This window comes from Pimephales promelas, chromosome 4 (assembly GCF_988280905.1).
Source record: "Pimephales promelas chromosome 4, fPimPro1.hap1.1, whole genome shotgun sequence".
Lineage (NCBI taxonomy): Eukaryota > Metazoa > Chordata > Actinopteri > Cypriniformes > Leuciscidae > Pimephales > Pimephales promelas.
In genome coordinates this window covers 24,602,074-24,620,594 of record NC_142772.1, presented here as the reverse complement: position 1 = coordinate 24,620,594, position 18,521 = coordinate 24,602,074, and positions in this window count along the sequence as shown.

The following is an 18,521-nucleotide window of genomic DNA, read 5'->3' as shown; positions in this document are numbered from 1 at the left end:
GAAAGCCTATTCTAGTACACCCCAAAAACAAAATCAAGATTTTGTAAAAGGGCATAATATGACTTTTAACTAGAACCCCCAAGGCAGTCATTTTGACTGTTTTAAAATTTGCAATGTAATAATTTTGTTGAAATAAAACCCATGTAACTATAGGACCCTTGTGCCTATATTTTATTCTATCATTGTTATTTTATTAAAAATACAAGACACAAGGAGTTTTGAGTATTTCTACCTTGAATGGCCATAACAGTCATACTGACCGTCTGCACACAGACCATGTGTCAGTTGCTCCTTTTTCCCGCTCTTGAAGATCCACAAGCATCAGAGAAATTGATGCACTGTTTGCCCACAATACAACCCAAGTTAGCATGCTTAGAGGAGAATACTTTTATAATGCGTTTACAGCATGATATTTTTGCTCACTAAAACAAATATTGGTTACTAAATCAGTTTGTTTTCTCGCAGTTTATAATATTTTCCCGTGGCGATCAGATTGACTGTTTTGGACTGTTTGGGGCATATGCATTTCATATGTGCCTAGAAAGGTTTTACCTAGATGGCATTGAAATGCATTTTGGCGATGTTTTCGCAAACTTATTGTATTCTTATATCCACGGATAAATACATTTGTGTATAATTTTACAAAGAAAATAATATAAAATGTATAAATTTTGAATTTGTATCTAATATAAATAAAATCTATCTTTTATTTAACTAATAAAATTTGACATACATCATAATTAAAATGTAGTGTTCTGATATTTATTATTACCTATCCTAACATTACAGATTCATTTATTCTTAGATTTGATATAACTTATTGAAATTATATGCAAATAATGTATGAGCAGTAAGAATGACTGCTATGGCCATTATAGTAATTATAGAATTCCGGGAGTCTTAGTGATATTTGTAAGTGTGCCTTAAGTGTATATATATATATATATATATATATAGAAAGGGAATTTAAGCTGAAATCAGTTAGTGTTCCTCTTTGGAGCAGCTGTGATGACATGGCTGACTGCCAACAGTGTTGGAAGACCCTAGGATGCGAGTTCACTTCGGGTAATGTTGAAGTATGGCATGCGGAGGGGTGCCACGGCGGGAATCCGCCCACTGCTTGATGTGCTGCAGAGGAATTTAAGTTTGAAAAAGGGGGCGGATTAAAAGCAACATTCCCGGCAGATGGTTTTATTGTATTGGGGGAATATGTGCAGTCTGTAGGCCTACTCCATAATATTTGCACTCACTTTGCTTCTTTGAAGGTGTTCACCTCCTTTTTCTACAGTGTACAGTGTAACAAATCAGCTCTTTGGAATATTAATAATAAATAATAACTTGTTATTATTAATTATGAATATTTGGGTCAGTTAATTGGATTAGCTTGATGTGGCTGAATTAATATTACAATCAATTAATAAGTTCGTCCAACGAACTCTTTGATTATTCATTTGTTCTAAGAAAAAAGGTACCTTCCATGGCAACAGAAGAATAATTATTTCTTAGCTTGACCATTTCACAAGATGTAAACAACACTGGTCCAGAAGCACTTCCTGTTTCAGTTTTTTAACACTACATAAAATCTGGGATAAAATACAACCAACAGAACATTTAAAACTGAATCAAAAAGTTAAACAAACATCTTTAAGATGTTTTCTTTACATGTGAAATAAAGAAAACAGTTACAAATTGAAATTGAATTGAAGTGTTTCTGGACCAGTGTTGTTTACATCTTGTGAAATGGTCTATAGCGCTTTGAGCCTGTAGCCAAATCAAAATCGTAAAAGGGACTCCGTATTGCAAACAAAACAGAACCAAATACATATTATGTACAAGTTTTATTAACTAAATATGTGATGCGATCTGGGAAAACCCGTCGGATGTCGCGCTGGTACGTTTTCAGTAAAGTCTAAATGTCCGTTTTTTGTCAAAATTGGGTTTTTATTAAAGTATTATTATATAACATCTTGTTTATCATCTCTGAATATGTCTTATGAAAATTCACTAGTTTAGTGTAGGAAGATAGCAATTTTATAATGTCCAGCTGAAAAGACTGTGTTTCTCTTTAAGAACACGCAAGTGGAGCGGAGGGGCAAAAATCAACATCTCCTGTTTAGCTCAAAGACAGTTCACCAATCAAAATAAACAACATAACAGAATAAAGTCCAGTCCTGGGTGAACTACAACAGCCTGCAAGTTTTTATTTATTTATTTTTATCCAGCGTTATCGTGTGGTGTGATGCAGAGCACAAGAGAACAACAGAGTTTGAAGCTGCTCATTTAAAAGACCTTGCTCGCCTCTCAATCGTCCAATTTCAAAATGTTTTTCACAGGTTGAATTTTGAGTTCGTAAGCTTTCGAAAGATACCTAATCTGCAACGGAGGGGTGATGGAGGAACAAGGGTGAAGTGAATGCCCCTGAAACTGGGAGGTCGGCGTGCAAACTGAATTGCATTGCCAAACCGAATGGTGCGGATGAGCCATCGGGACGGACCCAGAAGCGCTAGCCAGATCTCTAGGTACCGACCCAACGAGCCCACCCGAACCATCGGCGTACCCGCTGAGGGGCAGCGAGGTGGAAGGCAGGGAGCCGGCTCCAGAGGCAATGTAGCCACTGGAAGTGGGGTCTGGGCGTGGAGCTTGCCAGGAACCTGCTTCCACCAGGGGGCGGAAGGCAGAGAGGGCCCATGGGCTTTCTGCTACGGGCCGCCCCGTGGTGAGGGGAGGGGGAGAGACGAGGCACGAGGCCCCGCCTACTCGTGAGCTGGTCTCTGCCCCTCCGGCCCCAGCTGCCGACAGGAGCGACACAACCGAGGAAGCGCTGCTGCTATCCGCAGACTGGAAAGAGGGGAATGAGAGCGATGCTGCTCAGAGACAGCCTCGAAAACCCACAGGCGCGGGAGGAGAGTGGAGGGGCACCCTGCCAGGTGGAAGCGGTCTTCGGACACAGTTGCATCGCGATAGACTGCTCCACCGGGGGAATTCCCTCGTACCCGTGCGCCGCCCCGCTGTCCAGAGTGGTGAGGAAGGAGGAGTCTGGTTGCCTCCGCCCGAATGCCAGGGGCACCAATCAAGACTTCCTCAACCCCCTTAATGCACCACGGGGAAGAAAGGGACTAAAGGCGTGAGGCGCCCGACAGGATCTTTCACCAGTCGCGTTTCTCACGGTGATCCTCACTCGCTCACCAACAGGAATCACCGAAGTAGCCGTCTGCTGAACTGAACCGGCAGACGAAATAGATCGGAGATTATCTGAAGGGACTCCCCCATGTTTCAGGGATCTCAGTCTTGAATGTAGTATTGCGAGAGTCATATTCATATTCCTTCAGCGTGTGCTAAGCCTAGACACGTGAGGCAGTGTTTGTGGCCATAAGCCTGAGGGAGAAGTCGACCGCATCCAGAAAAGCACAGGCGAGTCGACATCCTGAAAAGGAGGTGAACCAGTGTTGTGGACTCGAGACTCGGTCTCGGACTCGGTCTCGAGACCATTTTTTAATGGACTCGGTCTTGTCATGGACTCCTGTGCATTTTGACTCTGAATTGACTCGTACTCGAACATATTGGGAGTCGGGACTCGGACTTATTTCCGAGTCCACTCGAGTCCCATTCAAAATATGTCATGATTATTACTGTATGTTAATATTTCTTTAAATTGTTGTTTGATTGAAACGTCCAATAATTGCTGACTTTCTTGTGCGCAACTGCGCATGACTTGAGACTATAATGTTCGCGGCATGCAAATGCAGCAGGACCCAGGTCAGATGTGATGTGGAGCCTCTTGCTCAACTATGAAAATGTCTGCCTTATCATCCATAATTCATTTTGCATATAAGAGCCACACAGAATTCGTGTGCAGTAATGTTCTGTGAAAGACCACTTACTGATTGTAACAATTGTAACTAATAATCATATTATTCTCTACACCACTATGTGGCCTTTTTACCATTAGCCTACAGTGTACATGATTCCATGGTATATTTAGTTTACTGTTTGAGTATGGTGCCAATTTTATTGTTACCACCAAATATTTTACATATTCTTGAAGAAATGTTTAAGTCTGGTTTGAGACACAACCTTAGGTTATCCAACCTCTCTGGTCTCGGTCTCGACTTGGACTCGACTCTCTTTGGTCTCGGTCTCGACTCGGACTCGACCCTCTATGGTCTCGGTCTCGACTCGGACTCGAGTGAGCTGGTCTCGACTACAACACTGAGGTGAACACACCGTGGAGCTGAGGGATCACAGCCGCAGACACCGCCGGAAACTGCAACCGCGTGCTGCACTTGAGACGAGGATCACTGGAAGCACCGTAACACCAGCACACCAAACGTTTCTTCTGGCTCATTCCAAACTTCAGAACCGCAGGTAAGCTTTTTTCTGAGAGGCTCCGAAGCAAAAAGCATCACTGCAATGTTTACTTCCGCTTTTTATATCCGCGCTAGTAGGCGGCTCGCGGAATGCAAAGATTGCATGTCAATTTTTATTGGCTCATTTTTAATTCAGATAATCAGAGGTAATTAGGCTCCCTAGCGTGATCGGGGAACTCCCCGACGAAATGTTGGAGTTCCCAGGACGAAAGGGAAATATTGTTTAATATATTTTTGGACTCTGATCCCTTTATTTTGTTACTTCCTTGAGCCAGAATGTAGCAAAGTAAATAAAGAGACTGTTATACGGTTGTCCTGCCTGTTGTGTCCTGCGGTTTAGCTCTTCACGGTGGTATGCATGTTAAGGGTGCCGGTTGGTCACTAAGAGCCCACCCTGACCTGTGACCCTTGTCAGAAATATACTATATTTGCTATACTATAAATAAATGCAATTTAAGTATACTTGAAATAAATAAATAAATTAAATTCATAAAACAAAGTATTTTAAGTATACTTGAAATTAATTAAATTAATTTTAAAATAAAATCTTTTTTTTTTTTTTTTTTTGCTTGAACAGCCTTTACCTTAACTTTATGACTTCGGAGGAAAAATAAATATCTACCTAATGACATTTCTGAAGACTTATGTTAGAAGAACAAAACAAACTTGTTTACTTAACTTTTTTTCAAGCTGTTTACATTCAACTTTTTACTTAATTCAACATGTTTTACTGTACAAACAATTGGAACAAATGCAGGCATGTTATCACATGTCCAACTTGAATGCTGGCTAGCTGCCCTGTTTCACCACAATGGTTGATGCTGTATGTTGTTCTCAGGGAATTTTGTTGTACAAAAATAGATTTCAATGTGCTTTTGTCAGATATGAGTTTGATGACATTGTTGGTTGAACAATTGTGTACTTCTGTGTTCAGAAGCATTTCCCTGTGTCCCTGTGTGTGTGTGTGTGTGTGTGTGTGTGTGTGTGCATACCTACTTGCATAAATCATCTATGAGTGAAATGAATGTGTGCAGGACATGGCAGACAAAGAGTTTGAAAGATGATCACCTTGCTTTGTGTCCTGTATGTCAAGCTTTGGGCCAGCCTGCATAAGGATATTTACCGTGTTAGGCAGAGGGCAGGAAGACTTTTTTCAGACACTGATTTGTGTATCCTAGACAGTGAATCCCTGGTTTTTCCTCTGGTAGCTGTAATTGTACAATAAAATATCAATTACATTTGATCCAGCATAAGGAGCTGTGTGATTGAGGCTTCCCAGCAGGCATTGCAGCAGGAATAAATGTATCATTTTCTTAGCGTACTATTTATGCTATTGAAGTTGATAGATTTTTGTCATCATTCTTAGTTATTTGATGTGTGGAGAGTCTAATACGCTTCAATAGGAGACAAACATACAAATATATTTTTGGGAGGTAAATAATAAAATAACTGTATATGAAGAGTTCAGATGCAAAAGCCTCTAAGTGACATTTGAAACTTTCTTCTAGAATGATCATTTTTATCAAGCTTGTATATTTAAGTTCAGTGATTTCACTTAAATGGCAATGATAATTACCTATTAATTGTCATTTAAGTGAAATTACTGAACTTAAATATACAAGTTTGATAAAAAAATCATCATTAAAGAAGAAAATTTCAAATGGCATTTAGAGGCTTTTGCATCTGAACTCTTCATATGGTATTTGGATGGCTGATGACTCAATATGTTCCAGTACTTACCATGACAGTGATTCAATGCCAGTCCAGAGGAATGCCAGAAAAAGTCAACTTCTTTCAAATTATTCAGTTGATAAATAGACTGCATAGGCCAATTATTAACAGCTTTCCCAAATCCTAAGTTATGCTGTTTCACATTGATAATGTAAACAACCTTGTTTATTCATTTACAGTGGCAGTTAAAATGTTAATGTAGAGCTAGTCATTTCTCCTGCATTGGTTATTGATTAGTTTTTGCATGTACTGTCAGGTGAAAATACCAGACGTTAACAGATGATACACAGTCTGTGCTGCAACAACAACCATCCCAACACCATTTCTCCTTTTTTTCCCAAGTAAATTTTCCCAAGCAACGTTAAAAGGATTAGTTCACCCCAAAATTAACATTTCCTGATAATTTACTCAACCCCAATTCCATCCAAGATGTTCATGTCTTTCTTTCTTCAGTGGGAAAGAAATTAAGTTATGGTAACCAAATTGTTGAAGTCGAAATCAATGCAGTTTCAAAGGACTTTGAAGTGCTTCAAAGGGATCTGCACAATCCCTTGTCAGACTGTGCCTCATTGCATGTCAAGTTCGTAGAGCTTTATTCAGTCTATTTTAAATTCTGATTTTGGCTGCCTCTCAAATGGGTTAAACCATAGATATTACCTAAGAAGTTCAAGTAAATGCACTAGAAATCCACGCTCATTCAAGGGTGTGCCTTTATGCATAGATGGAGAGAAATCACATGCATCAGTACTTTTAATTTATGGGTACACATGGGTAATTTTTTTTTGAACTTCAAATCACCTGAAACCTAAATAAATCGTTTATTTATCAAATATTAAATATATTTGGCAAATATAAATATTGATTTTAAATATAAATCAAATATTTGGCAGAGAAACATTGAGAAAATCACCTTTAACCCTCTGGGGTCTAAGGTGTTTTGGGGTCCTTGAGATCCTTGCTTTTTTCAGTTGCTAATAAACAATGGCAAAGGTAAGTGCACTATTTAGCACAAACAGGGCTCCCATATATATGTCAGAAACATGTATGTGTCATGATGTGGTTTTGTGTCTTGTCAATCGTTCCCCGTCTAGTAATTATTTTTCCCAGGTGTTTCTTATTTCTCACGCCCCCTTGTTATCTTGTCTAGCTCGTTTATCCTTGATTATTTAAGCCCTGTGTTTCTGCCCTGTCTTTGTTGGTTGTTGAATTTATGTATGCTACGTTGGGGCCTTTTGATTCCGAGTCTTGTTCTAGTCTATGTACCCTGTTCCTGAGTTTGATTAATAAAGCTATACACTGTGTTTGGACCCAGCCTCAGCACTATTTCTACTGTGTTTGGACCCAGCCTCAGCACTATTTCTCCGCACAACGTCACAGTATGTACATGTTTGTATTTTTGAGAGAATGCCTGAACTTATTAACTTTTTATTTGAATAATTATTGGTTGATTATTAGAATTTATTATCGGGTTACCACTGTTACAGAAGTGAAAGACTTTTCTGCAAACTGGAGCTTATGAACGCTATCTACTTAACAGCAGAACAAGGAAATAATTAGCCTAGCTGCTGTTCATAATATTAATGCATTCGTTGTGATTCAACAGTGGTATAAAAGGTAAGATGTGCCAACCCTGTCAAACTAAAACAATGCATGCACCGAGACAAAAATGCATTTGTACACATCTAAATGTAAGAAAGAATGTGAATAAGCCCTATTTAAAAAAAAATGGTGAAGTGTTCCTTTTAAGCACAGCTTTTAAACTCAAATAATTGTTCAACACAAATCATACAAAACTTAGCATCAATCAACACTGTATCAAATTGGAGTATTGGATTACAGTAGGCCGAATTGGAGATGATCACATGCTTTTATTTTGTCTCACTTAGATTATTGCAACAGTCTTTTTACTTGTCTTAATAAGAAAGATCTTTATCGCCTCCAGACTGTTCAGAATTCTACTGCAAGGCAGCACTCACACAAGTAAAAGGGCACATATCACACTTAGCTTAGCTTCACTTCATTGGTTACCAGTGCAATTTAGAATTCATTTAAAAATTTTGGTACTTACTTTTAGAGCCCAACAAGGACAGGCACCCCCTTACATCACTGACATGATACAGCTGCATACGTCCTCACGTAGTCTGAGATCAACAGGTCAGTTTCCTTTCCCACGGAAATGCCCCTGCGTGATTGCGTCATGAAGCACTCGTGAAACCAGTCCAATGGCGTGGTGGGACGTCCTAGGCGGGTGACATCATTGACCAGGAACCTACAGTATAAAGCGCCTCTGGACCGAACAAACACTAGCTTCTGTGTCTTCACAAGCGCTCTATGTGAAATCGTATCTGTCAATTTGATGTGTGTTTGTCTCTCTGTGTTTTATGGAAAGGCAGGCTGAATTATTAAAGGACATAGATGGTGAATGTGAGGAAGTGGGGAGAGATACAATAGCGGAGATCAGGAAGGCAGCTGATCTGTCTCTTCGGGCCACTAGGGAAGCGGCAAAATCTATCGGCCACTCTATGGCAGCTCTGGTGGCCACGGAGAGGCATCTCTGGTTAAATCTTTCTGACATTAAAGAAAGGGATAAAAGATATTTTGCAATTCAGAGAATTCGATCGTCAAAAGATTTCGAGTGAAAAAGCAGGCAACTGCATTTCAAAAGTTTCTTCCCCGTAAAGTCTATGTCTCTGAGTATGAGCTGAGTATGTCCTCATCGCATAGAGCCCAGTAAAAGGTGAGCGAGGCTCTTTGTGCCGGTCGACTGTCCTGCACAGTTCATCTCCAACCCTAATCAAACACACCTGCTGCCTTTAATTTTCAAGTGATTTTCGGCACAGACAAACGCGAACATGCAACGCTGAAAACGTCCAATAACTGCCGGAGATTAGTGGGATTCACGGCAGTTTACAGGGACGAAAACCCCACTTTTCATGCAGTGAATAGACTGACCCTGTCCCGACGAACCAGAAACAGAGCAGAGCAATCGTGGGAAATGCGTACAGGCGTGACCTCGGCCACTCCTCTACTATCGGAACCAACCCCAGAGGGGCTGGATGACTCAGGGAAAACCACAGTTGGCAGTGTGATGTTTCCCTGGATGCAAAAAGGTCTACCTTGGCACGACCGAAATGTTTCCATAGGAGCTCCACCACCTCAGGATGAGTGCTTCACTGCTGCACAGAAGACGCCACAGGCTATCTATGTAACACTTCCTACTCAAGCTCTCCAGTTCTGCAGCTGCTTCCAATCACCAGAAGAAAATGTCGACCCAGCAGCCCGCAAAGCCTTCGACCACTCAGCGCAAACCAGAGCTATTGCCTTGGCAATGTTCCCGCTTCCCCAATCTTCCCCTTTTCAAAGTGCCAGGGTCCCCGGCCTAAGTTAACCCTGGATCCTGCACCTCAGAAGCCATCCTAATCCTTTGGGAAGGAAGAGGAGGGGGCTTAGTCTTGCTGCGAGACCACCCCCTAAACATCCTCGAGTTAGCCTGCCAACCCTACGTTTAGTTCCGGGTTTTGGAAGCAATGTGTTTGTTGCAAGGATTGGGCCCATTTATGTTCACACTCCAATGGAACTAGCTGCTGTTATTGCAAACAAAATAAAAAGACAAACATTTTCATTTTTTCTCTTATTTTTCTCGCTATTTTTCTCTCCCATTAACCATGAACTTCAGCCCCACACACAGCGGGCTCTCGCTCGATCGACTTCAACCCTTGGCCGAGGGTTAGGAAGCCATCCCCAGTGTGAAGTTGGGTTTTGGACACAGTAAAACGAGGTTACTGCAATTCGCTCGCAGGCCTCCCCGCTTCCTCCCCTACTTCCTCATTCCAAAGAAGGATGGCTCAGACCTTAAACATATGAACTGCGATTTTATGAAATGGACATTCAAGATGTCAAGATGGAAACAAATCCTCTCGCAAGTATGCCATGGGGATTGTTTTTTCTTGGTGGATCTAAAAGACGCATACTTTCATATCCAGATAGTTGGTGGCTTCTTAGTATATGGTCCTTTCATTCAGTCTGTCCCTAGCTCCACACACTTTAACGAATTGAAGACCTGAAGGGAGTGTGCATCCTGAATTACCTTGATGACTGGCTCTTTCTAGCCCAGTCGGAGGCTGCGCTAGACATTTACAGATCTGTGCTCTTCAGCCATTTGGAATTCCTGGGACTTAGGATCAATACAGACAAGAACTCAGTGTCCTCCAGTCAATGTTCCTGAGACCAGTTCTCAGTTCAATCAAAATGTGGGCCATGCTTATGCCAGAACAAGCCCTGACGATTCAACAGCTTGCGGCATTTTACAAGGTTTGTTTCTTAACCCCCTTTTCAGAGAAAGTTTCAGAGAATGCTGGGCCTCATCGGCTTCACGTGTCACCATTACTTAAGCTGAGCCGGCTTCACACACTGCCACTACAGTACTGGCTGAAACCTTGAGTTCCAGCCCACGCTTGGCGTCTTGGATGCCTGTGCATCAGGGCAGATTACAGCTGTATCATAGCCCTGACTGCATGGAAGGACCCTCATTGGTTCCAATCGGGCATGGACATGGGGATGGTCTCCAGAAGGAAAGTGGTATTGACTGACGAAAAGGTTGGGGAGCTCTGTGCGAGGGCAGACCACTTCCGGCTACTGGTTGAACACGGACAAGAGGCATCATACCAACTGCCTGAAAATGCTGGCATTCTTTCTGACCCTCAGAACCTTCCTGCCAGATCTGAAAAAGGACCAAGCAAGTCTTAGTCCGGTCGGACAAAATAACGGTGGTATCCTACATAAACCACCAAGGTGGAAACAGATCGAGGCCTCTTTACAAACTGATAAGATGCCTCATCGGGTACAACCGGACAAACTGAACCAAGAAGCAGACATGCTGTCCCAGGGCAACGTGTCTTCAGACAAATAGAACTCTCACTGCCCATATTATATTATATTTCTTGCGGGACAGGGATAGGGTAGCCCAGGAATGGCCCAGCCTTCCTCGCTATGCTTTCCTTCCAGTCGCGCTGCTCCCTCAGGTCATCAAACGGATCAGGAAAGACAGACGCACAGTCCTGGCGGAACCAACAATGGTTCCCAGAGTTGACACAGCTGCTCTCAGCAGCCCAGTGGCCAATTCCCCTGAGGACGAACCTCCATTCTCAAGCGAACGGAACAATTTAGCAGCCCCAACCAGAGGTGTGGGCCCTTCACCTCTGGCCCCTCGACAGGAGTCGATGGATCTACCTGCGAGAGTTCTGAACACTATTTCTGAGGCTAGAGTCCTGTCCATGAGATGCCTGTATGCCCTTAAATGGTCTGTCTTCTTTAACATTTACAAGTTAATTGTAAGTAACACACACAATACTGCGAAAATTATAGCAATCACGTCTTAATCACGTCTTTACTCTGTCCCAAACATGTACAATCTTGGCCAATATGATCTAACACAAAAGGTGGATATACTGTATACCACACCCCATCATTTATATCCATTACTATGCTGCCACCTGTTGGCACAGTTGTGTAACTTAGAAAACAACATTTGTTATGTCAAGATCAAAAGAAAATATAGATGATGAGAAAGCAAATTTTATGTTGAGACCACGAGAGAATATTAAGACGTGATAATGAGCTTTTGTTATAGCGAGATCACTAGAAAAGCTGCCACCAGACACAAATATAATGTTGTCCAATTGTCTTTTTCACTATAGCATGTTATATCATTTTATGAATAATAAAACAAGCATTTATGCATTAGGTCCAAGCATAAGGTTAGGAGGGGAAAAAATGTATGCTTGGAACCTGATGATTGCTGCTTATGACTATATTTATTATTTATAATTTTTTTCAGTATTTGAGTAATCGTCTGTATTAATTTATATTACGTATTATTTTAGTATAACTATGACTAGAGTTTTAATTAATCATACTAATTCAATGAGAGTAGGGAGGTAACAGCTATAATAATAATGACAGAGAGGAACAATATCATTGGAATCAATTTCAGATTCCTTTTATCAATTTCAAAATACTTTGTTTTTCAGCTGAAAAAACTACAAACTTTAAAATGCTTGAACATTTCAGACAACTGCAGCACAAATTTATACTAAACATACTCACACATCCGCTGGTGTGGGCTAATAAACAGACCTTTATCATCCGCTGGTGTGGGCTCTAATATAGTTGTTGTATAGTTATCTTTATAGTTATCATACTTAAACAGGCATTATCTCTTGAAAGCAATGCATACTTGAATACAGTTTAAAAAATGTAAATGACACTGACTTGCTGCTCTGGGTGGCAACACAAGTTTAGTTGACTTGAAATCCACTAACCCATATTACACATCTCACCCCAGTGAAAGGTCCAATGTGTTGCATAACCTGAGCAAGCAGCTCTTGCACTGCACTAAATTTCTAAAAATTACACTCCCATTCACAGCAAATGGCACATCTGAGCTTGGCTGTGCCTGTGGCAAAGTCTGCCACAGAATTGTCTCTGCCTGGTTGCCAACTCTTCAACAAAGCTTACCCTCTTAGCCAGAGTGCAGCAATCCAGCAGTGAAAAGTTCAAATATTGGATTTTCCTGTGGGTCCCAGGCTGTGACAGCATGTTCACGCCAACATCAACAGGGTGGGATGGTGTCAGAGAGCATGTCTGTCTCGTCTGCGGCAAATGGCTAAAGTGCTTGAGGAGCGGGAAATAATACCACCCCATCCTTTGTTTCAAAAGGCAGCATGGACATTTTCCATTTACATGCAGCTTAACTCATATCGCTATCTCTGTCTTAATTCCATAGACGTTGTGCTGAGACTGAAAATGCTTGTTCATCCATAGACTTTAATTTATATCGAGGCTGCTGAAGGATACATGATCTAGAAGATCGCAGAGAGTGAGCTGGAGTATGAGAGGTAACTAAACTGCAGAGATAGGCAGGGGCCGTCCCATAACTAGCATTATACTGTATGTTAAAACCACTGATCTTTATAGAATGAAGGATAGCTTATGACGTCATAAACATTGAAGCCACCGCGCCGCCATATTGTGATACTCTAATGGGCTCACGCAATCTATTGAATCAATAGGAAATTGTATGATTTGACTGAGAATACATTGCATGAAGAGACAGCATCTTTAAATCTAAAGTCTCCCTAAACAGTCTTACAAAGCAAACATCCTAAACATTTAAATGGGTATTTGTTTAAAGTCGGTAATTGTTCCTGCTTATTAGAAATTAAGTGTATTGTGAACTTAAAATACAGCTCTTTCGGATTGTGTTTTACAGATAGATCAGTAGTCTGTTCAAGTATTTCATTAGTTAGCAAAAACATGTTCAGAAAATACAAATTGTCTGCCATAATTTACGCTTTTTTCATCTCTTTATTTACATTGCACATTCTGCGGAGCGTTACGGCTGCGACACGGCTACCGGAGCTGCACGCCTACTCTAGTCAATGCATGTGTGAACCAGCCGTGACGGTGTGTTGCTAAAGATAGGACCTCTTAGGAGTCTTTTTTCGACGGACACCGCGTCCAAGCCACACCATCAAAACACTGTCAATTTCAAGATATAATATAACAATATAAACACCCTGTGCAGACTCAGTTGTATTGCACACCAATATGCTATCCTTAAAGCCACAATATGTTTTTTTTTTCTGCTTTAAAAATAGCAAAAATAACTGTATCTATGTTATATATTTCTATTAGATGTGTACTTACATTATCCCAACAGTTTCCACCAACTTTAAAATACGGAGAAATTTATAGTTTAATTCGAAGACACGGGATGTTTCTTTATTTCCGTTTCGTCGCCCATCTATGGCGTCATATGAGCTTTGACTCCTCTATTTTCTCTAACTTCCTGCGGAACCCGGCAAAACCCGCCAAACACAAAGGCGAACACTGGACTACCACCAATAAAGCAAAGAAAATGACGAAGAAAAAAAAGTTGTACGTATTTTTATGTGTGTAAATCACGTGCCCGCTCACGATCCCACATTCTTAACAGACACACTGTCCCCGGTTCTGCTCGCGCGTCACAGAATGTTCATAAAGCGCTCCCCGTTCACAGTAACCAGGTCGTCTCATTCAAATCAGCCAGCTTCTGCTGTCAGCGTTGAATACTCATATGAGTCAGACTGCGAATGTAAGTTACGTACCTGCTCCAGCGCGCTCATGCTTACTAAATAAACGCCTCACCTCTGACGCCGCGCATTCACTACATTCCCTTTAGCCTTAACACATAGTGGATGCATAAAGCAAACCCAGATCAAACGTTTGACTGCAGTATTTTATGTGCCTTATTATCTGGTGCGCCCTATATATGAAAAATGTTCTAAATAGGTCATTCATTGAAGATGCGTAATATAAATATTTATATTTGTCTGTATTGTAGTTATGGACCACGATTACGCTTTGCCTGCACGTTCTGCTGCTACAGCCAGCTCAGTAAAGCTCAAACGTACGGGTAGGGTTGGGTATCGAGAATCGAGTATCGATTGGAACCGGGACTAACTTTTCGTTTTTCCCGGAATCGTTCAAAAGTTAAAATTTCGATTCCTAGTTTCAATATTCACAGTCCGCCGAGCGGAAGAAGAAACCGCTGAACAACACCAACGAAGAAGCGTCTACCGGAAGTGTTGGTATAACCGCGTGAGTCGAACATGAGTAGCTTACGTCGGCAGTCTAAAGTGTGGCTTCACTTTTCTAAAAATAACGAAATCTCGGCAAAATGCAAAATTTGTGACAAAAGGAATATTTGTGACAGAAGGAGTATTTCCTTCAGAAAGGATTATTTCCTTCAGAAAGACCGTTGGTTAGCAAGGTTAACTAAACTTTATTGACCCTGCCTCTTAAAAGAATCGGAATCGAGAATCGTTAGGAACCGGAATCGAAACGAGGAATCGGAATCGGAATCAGAATCGTTCAAATTCAAACGATACCCAACCCTACGTACGGGTGAAAAATATGACCTGAGAAGGGTTTGGGACAGGAGAAGCATGACACAGGTAAACATTGGGGTTGCATTTAAAGCTTCTTGACAAGCTAAATCTACAGAGAGATGCCGTATATCGGTATATTTTGTGAAACGATGATGTCATGTCATGAGCTGAGCTGGTTGTCATTGACAGCGACAACAACTCCCATGAGCCCACGCTCTTTCCCGACGTCATCAAAGTACGTCTTTTGTTATTATTTTAAATGAGTGACCCCTGGTGGCCAAAAATTGCATACTGTACGTTTAAAAAACATTGACTAAGGTAGAAACCTAAAAATCAAGAAAAAACACATCGGAGATCATCTCATAATTTACCATAGCTTCCATGTCTCTCTGCTCAAACCTATCAACTCCTGTTTGTAATTGTCCCACAGACCCTGGTCCTGTAGATGAATCAACCAAGCCTCCTAACAAACTGGAGGTTGTAATAGGCTATTATTTGTGTCTATTGTCAAAAGAGATGATTACAAGTAAATGAAATGAAAAATGTGAATTTATTTTCAATAATTGATTATATACCTCTCCTCTGAAAGATATAATCAGTACATTTCATAAACCTCTGACGTATGCCCCCCACATTTTTTTTTTTTATCAGCCTTATAGATTCTGAAAGTTAGTCTACTCACTTTCTATGTAATGTAAATGTGGACAATGTTATATTGTTTTTCCTGGAAACCATCATGATTTTATTGAGCAATATGAAGAATTTACTTATTGCACAATCAGCATGACTGAACAAGTGCTCTCATGCGCAATCTTTTGCCCTTTTGTGATGGGTTAAGCAGCGATCTGGCCTCTATTATGCTCTGCTAGTAAACTTTGATTTGACCACAGCTAAGCTGAAGAGAACTTCTCTGTAAATTAACTGACTGACGTTAGCTGGTAATTACTTTAAAGGGTTAGTTCACCCAAAAATGAAAATTAAGTCATTAATTACTCACCCCCATGCTGTACCAACCCCATAAGACCTTCATTCGTCTTCGGAACACAAATGAAGATATTTTTGATTAAATTTGAGAGCTGTATAACTACCACATAGACTGCCTAAGGGACTGGCTCTTGACGGCCCAGAAAGTCAATGAAGAAAATGTTTAAATATTCCATGTGACTACAGTGGCTCAACTATAAGTTTATCAAGCGACGAGAATAATTTTTGTGCGAAAAAACAAACAAAAATAACAACTTTATTCGACTATTCCTTTTCTTCCTTGTTTGCCTGAAACGAGACTTCAATACGATTTCCACGAAGCATGCGCGAGAATTGCGATCTCCTTCAACTAGTTCACTTCAGTTCTCGGGCATGCGTCGTGGAAATCGTATTGAAGTCTCATTTCATCAAGGAAGAAAAGGAATAGTCGAATAAAGTTGTTATTTTTGTTTGTTTTTTCGCACAAAAATTATTCTCGTCGCTTGATAAACTTATAGTTGAGCCACGGTAGTCACATGGGATATTTAAACATTTTCTTCATTGACTTTCTGGGCCGTCAAGAGCCAGTCCCTTAGGCAGTCTATGTGATAGTTATACAGTTCTCAAATTTAATCAAAAATATCTTCATTTGTGTTCCGAAGACGAATGAAGGTCTTACGGGGTTGGAACAGCATGGGGGTGAGTAATTAATGACTTAATTTTCATTTTTGGGTGAACTAACCCTTTAAGCATCCTCACCCAAAAAAACTCAAATTTTGTTGTGGTACTTTAGCCTGCGCTTTTCACCAATGTGATCCAAATGACTGTGGGGCATTCCATTTCCCAGCAATTCTTACATTTACATATCAAAAGAGGTCATTGATAAGAAATACAGCCAATTTGAGGCTGTATCCAATTGGTTGATTTTGTGTCCAGTCTTAGGCCATCAGTGTGTACTTACATTCACGAGTCATTGACTCATGTTTAATTTTGACTTCTCTGTGCATGCTCTTTGAGGTGGACCCGCTAAAACGGCATTATACAGTATGACTGACAGACAACACTGGTTTGACCGAAAAATGTCAAAATTGAAAATACTGAAACAAAGACACCTACATCTTGGATGCCCTTGAGGTAAGCTAAAACATATCAAAAATTAATTTCAAAGTGAACTATCACTTCAAAGTCATCTGGTCTAAAATGGTCACTGGAAATCCTATTTTTTTTTAGAATCTGTTTTCAGTAAAGCTGTCTACATGAAACTGTACTAACATAGATATACACATGGATGCCCCATTAGCGGCCATTTCTATAGGCTGCTATACTGTACATAAGCTGGTCTTTGAACACTTGAGTGTTGACTGTGCCCTTCACCATATTACTCATATGTGAATATCTATATAGACTATAGCAGCAATAGTATTTAGTTTATTATTATTTTTAGATAATTCTGCAAGTGGAATTTTAAGTTCAGTATTCTGGATTTCGGATTCCCCACAGCGCGTTCCTCCTCCTTCCCGGGTTTGGCCCAGGTTTTACCAACGTAACAGGGTTCAGTTGTTATGGGAAGAAGGAGGCGGGAACCGGCGAACATTTCCGAATGCATATTGAGTTAAAACACAAATTAACACATTATCACCTTAAATGTATAACTTTGTGTTTGTTAAATTCATAAGCTACCCAGTGCTGTGGTATTTCTGATTTGTCAGTGAAGACTGTTGAAAACACGCTGAAAACTTGTGGGAAACACAATTAATGGATAACACAAACATTCATTTAAAATTTCACAATATCCTCTAAAGTTATAAAATATATAATAATTATAACATTGTTACAAATATCTTGCTTTTTTAGAATATCTTGCAAAATAGTACAGATTAACGCCAGAGGATAAAAGGGACTGTATAAAAAATGGTCTTGCCTTGATAATTAGACAAGTAAGGTTGAAATGGCAAACTGTGTTGTGCTTCCCTTTGTGAAAATCCTTTATGGCAAATTTTTATTGGTGTTTCTTTTCTTTGACTCAAAGATGAGCATGGACAAAAACTTCCATTCAGCCCTCAGGAGGTCAAAGCAATGAGATGCACATTGTGACTTCTGCATGCCTCCAGTTGCTATTGTGTTCCTAATGTTTTGTTTGAAAACAAAGACGGGATGGCAGCAACTGGACAGCTTGACATTCAAATATTTCATAGCAATCAGAATGCCCTCTGTGAGGTCAGGAAGGTCTATCCGTTCCAATTTGCTGTTTGGTGCCACCCATTAGACGAACCACAAGTGTCTTGTTTTGAAAGATCAAAGCATTTGAATTATTTACGGAAATGGTACTCATTTCGCATTAACCTCAAAACGCATGACTATATGGTTACAGTTTAAGGTAATGTATTTCATTCAAGTCTTGTGTTTAAAAACAAGCTTTTGTGTTGAGAAATGCCTGGCTGAAAGACGAAACAGGTGATATGACTTAAACTTAAATGTCTTTCATGAGTAGTATGGCTCTTAATGTCAGCAAAGTTGCAAATAGTTTATT